This window comes from Rattus norvegicus, chromosome 13, assembly GCF_036323735.1.
Source record: "Rattus norvegicus strain BN/NHsdMcwi chromosome 13, GRCr8, whole genome shotgun sequence".
Lineage (NCBI taxonomy): Eukaryota > Metazoa > Chordata > Mammalia > Rodentia > Muridae > Rattus > Rattus norvegicus.
In genome coordinates, this window is record NC_086031.1 from 5,446,308 (window position 1) to 5,451,039 (window position 4,732).

Below are 4,732 nucleotides of genomic sequence, written 5' to 3' on the forward strand. Positions count from 1 at the left end.
GGAGATGGTAATTGTATATATTCACCAAGATTCAATGGATACAAAGGACTGCATGATGAGGCAGGTACCTATGATATAAAAACTTTGCTCACCATACCATACAGGTTGTTATTTCTGTTCAATATAGTCTTCATGTTTAGGAGATTTGCTTATGTAGGTTCTTTCTCCTTTCTTTCTTTCTTTCTTTCTTTCTTTCTTTCTTTCTTTCTTTCATTCTTCTTTTTCTATCTTTCTTTTTTTTTGAGAAGCCTAACAATTTAATACATGAAATAAATACTCCAGTACATGTAGGGTAAAAACTTTACATTGGGGGAAAAATCACTCTATAGTGTAATTTCAAAAATGAGACACACACACACACACACACACACACACACACACACACACACAGTAGCTTTTTCCCCACTTCCAAATCATATGGAAAAGTCATACCATTTTTACACCATGTATACTCTAATTCAATAAAAATAACGACATACAAAAAGGTAGGTGTTTATAGGAATGAAAAATAAGGTAACCTTTCATTTAATTAAAAAGAAAAAAATAACCCATGACCCCATTAATAAGTGAATTGCGGGGATAGAGTGTGTAAGTGTAATCCTGAAGCCAGCACACTCCCCATCTTATTTATATCTCAGTTCCTGTAGTGGCCTGGTAGACACCTGTGTCCTCTGTATTCATGTTGACTGCATGGCCTTGGCTTCTGTAAATTACCTCTTGAGTATTAACATGGGAGAGGAGTGTTACCTAGTATATATATATATATATATATATATATATATATATATATATATATATATATAGAGAGAGAGAGAGAGAGAGAGAGAGAGAGGAGGGGTTAAATGTCTTCGTTTAGCTTGAGGTGAAAAATAAAAATGAGTATGGGGACTGTGTGGGCAAGGTGCAGAAGAGTGCTTATTTACAGAATCAGAATTCACTGGGGGTAAAGTCCTTTCCCTTAATGCCTGAGATAAGAGGGTGCAGCCTTCAGACAAGGCACAGGCTGAGTTCCTAAGGTTCTCCCTTTGGTGGGAAATCTTGACCCACCCATCAGGGTACTGTGCCAGATTCCTGAGGCACTGGGTCAAGAGCCTGCTGGCCAACACCACAGCTATGGCACTTCCCAGGTTGGAGATCTGTACCGCCTTGAACTCAGTGCTCACAGCAGCTGTGGGACCCCGGAATTGAGGCTCCGTGGCAAAGCCCATCAAAGCATTCATCACCTGTACCAAAAGCCAACTGAAGAGCGGGTAATGACTGCAGACCAGCTCCCTAGGCGCTGGCTTCACTTTGCACACACATGCTAACATCGCAGATGCACTGTAGCTCATGCACTTGAACTGTTAGTTCGAGAAGTGATTCTGTGACTTGTCTCTGGACAGGGCATCAGCATTCATCAGGAAGTTGAACTTAAGAGACAAGCCGTGTGGCACCTCTAGCAACAACTGTGGGGTCATGTCTGCCATAGGGTGTCTCGCATCACAGCACAGCTCTCCTACACCCTATAGCATCAGTGACTCATATGGTAGCAGACCGAAAGGCCTGAGCGGAACACTAGGTCAGCGACATCACCAAGTGGCTCAGTTCCACAAGACTGCCGCCAGAGTCCCCCGCGTCTCTGAAGTGGCCCATGTTGAGCTGGCTCTGCCTGTCGTGGGTTAGGATGCACAGCCCTTCGTTGCGCACGGTGATGGTGTCTGGGCACTGCTGTAAGGACTCCTCAGCAGCGCCAGGGGAGGCGGGGCCTTCGAAACCTCCCTGGACAGCAGGAGCAGGTCAGCCACCAGCTGCATCTTGCCCTTTCATTGATGACAGATTTGCGGCTGTGAACTGGCCCCGCTGAATGCGCTCCCAGGAGCCTCAGAAGTGGCCTTTCCTGCGCTGCCGCTAGCAATCGTGCCCAGTGGGTAATGGCACGCCACTGGGGATCCTGCTACCATTGCCTCCGCCACTCCGCTGGCCAGGGTCGCCTGCCTTCTGCGCACCATCGTGCAACTCACCGACCCGGGCACAAAGATCCAGGTGGTGGCAGCCGGTGGTCCAGCGTCGTGGGGCGGGCCAAGGTCGGCGGCAAGCTCTTCGGGGCGCTGTGTAGCTTGCGAGAACCTTGACAGCGGCAAGGCAGACTCCTAGTTCGCGCACCTCTGCAGGAATCTACCAGAAAAGTCCCCACAGCCCGCCTGTCGCCACCTTCCTGGGCATTGGTGTCTGGACAGCCAGAGCATAGAGGACGGGATGGAGAGGCTGGGAGTTGTCCCTCCCTCCCTCCTTTTTTCCTCCCTCCCTCCCTCCCTCCCTCTGAAAACAAAATCAAATCAAAATCCTCTGCTCCTAGAGGAGTGCAGGCAGCGGCCCCACCGGGCTTTGCTGTCAGCCGCTGTGCTGTTGTGAACTGGGTCCATAGAGGGCTTCAGGGGCGGCTACCCCACCAGACCATACTGGAGGGCGAAGGCAGCCTGCGGACCGAGGTCTCATCTCCTGCTCTGGCCCTTGGGTCGCTGGGCGACTCTCCCGAGGCCGTGAGGAGTCCAAAGGGTGGGAGGCTGCAAGGCAAGGGCCTGGATGACCACATCTTCTCGCCTGGGGGTTTAGAGTGTGAAGGCACGAGAGCAAGCCCTACCTGCTTGAATGGCCTGAGACTCAAGACCAGCTGTCCTGGAGATGTGATCACTGTTTCTCCTCAGCGCTCGCGGGCCCTGCGCATCTGACGCCCCAGGGTAGTTGGTTCCGAAGGTGAGCTTGGCTTAGTGGAGGCAGACCAGGGCCAGGACACCGTCCATGTTTGTCAACTGCTGCTTTCGCCTTCTTGTGTCCACCTGAAATCCACCACCGCAGCCTTAACCTCCCCTCCCAGGAGCCAACAAGTTAATTTTCAAGTTTGTTGCTAAATCACAACTGTGGTCTCCAGAAGGTAGCACCATGTTTTGAGAGAGGGCTAGCGAGTTAAGAGTACTTGCTACACAAGTTAATTGACCTATGTTTGGAACTAAGTAAACATACAAAGTACTAAGCCTGACTGTAATGCACCTGCAGCCCAAGAGTGCTTTGGAAGCTGAGACAGGAGGAAAACTAGTGACTCCTGGCTCCCATAGTAGGTCCAGGCTCAATGACAGATCCTGTCCCAAAAGAATGAAGCTGACAGTGACAGAGCAGGAAATCCAATATTCTCTGACCCATACACATAGACATGTACAACCGTCACTGCACACATTTAACACATGCACTCACACAAATAAGGACACAAGTACATGCATGTAGAAGCACAAGTTAGTTTCAGAGAAAAACACAGATGTCATTCACATAGTTTTCATTTTGTCACTATAGGATCACACTTTAAAATATGTTTCTAGTGTTTAGTAATCTCTTATTGTGCCTAGTCTTACCTAGTTTGGAACTTAAACAAATGTGTAAACATAGAAATAAATTTGTCCACATTCATTTTGACATTAGTTGTAGTTCAAAATCATATGCTCTGAAGAAAAGAGGGAACTACTAGGAACTAGACATTGTTATCTCCTGATCATGTGTGTTGAGCATACTCTGTCACTTTAACAGGCATCTGAAAGATCAATTGAAAAGGCAGAAACATCTACTGGTTCATGGCTCTGTCTAAGTTCTGATGCTCTACTGTGTTGTTCTGTGGTGAGGTAGAATATTAAGACAACAAGAGTGCATGAGATAGATAGAGCTCATGTTTGAGTCACTCGGGACAGCCAGGATGTAGATAAAGAAGGAAAGAATCAAGGAGCAGGTGTGTGTGTGTGTGTGTGTGTGTGTGTGTGTGTGTGTGTGTGTGTGTATGAGAGAGAGAGAGAGAGAGAAAGAGAGAGAGAGAGAGAAGATTCCCTAGAAGACAAATCTTATTATTCCAAACTTGTGCCAGAATTTGCATAAGTTCTACATAATCAAGCTAAACCAAATTATAAGCATTTACTTGGGAAAATTAATTCAGAAGTACTATGGGATGTTCACCATAAAACATTGTTCAGACATGGGTTTAAGCAAGTGAACTGTCTTAGGAGGCAGATGACTGCACTGATTGTTGAGGTTCCTAGCATAGTTCCAGCATTTCTCAGGGCAAGCTTTTAAGCATAACACCATGTTCTGGGTTGACATACTTCAGTTAACTTGAACAGTTAGACAGAAGCAACTATATAGCAACAAAAGGCAATTTTGATACAAATTAAGACTTTCTCAGGACTATGGATTTTGATAGATTAGACCTTTGTTTTAGTTTGGGCAGGTGGTGCTGTCTACAGATCAAGTTTTACAGCCTGAATGTTACTTCCACCTTTCAGTCAGTGGGATTAAGGCTTTAGGTACTAATACCTTTGAGGGCCTTTTCACAGAAGAAGACAATAAGAATCTTATGTATTTTTTTAAGATTTTTAGCTATCATCACTAGTATAGATTGACATCTATAAACATTAACATTTGAAGACCATTATGGAAAAAAGGAACCTCCAAAATTCATCATGTCAAGGAGATCATGATTCTCTACTTTCCAGTGCTAACAAGAAGTAGATACCTGAGAGTTTAAGATAAAATCCATGATTAACCATTGAAGAATATTGAAGATATCATTTTCCCTCAACAAAGAAAATCTGCTCTGTTTTCCAACAGACGTTTAAAAACATCTGCTAAATGTTTACACACATCAGTTCAATGTTACACACAACATCTGTTGGATGTTTATATAGATGTGTATAAAAATGACTTAAAAGCAACTTCA

General features: G+C 45.4%; 1 pseudogene; it reads right to left on the reverse strand.

Moving 5' to 3' along the window:
• Positions 1-848: 848 nt before the first annotated feature.
• On the reverse strand, positions 849-1,988 carry Tlnrd1-ps1 (talin rod domain containing 1, pseudogene 1; annotated as a pseudogene).
• Positions 1,989-4,732: the final 2,744 nt, after the last annotated feature.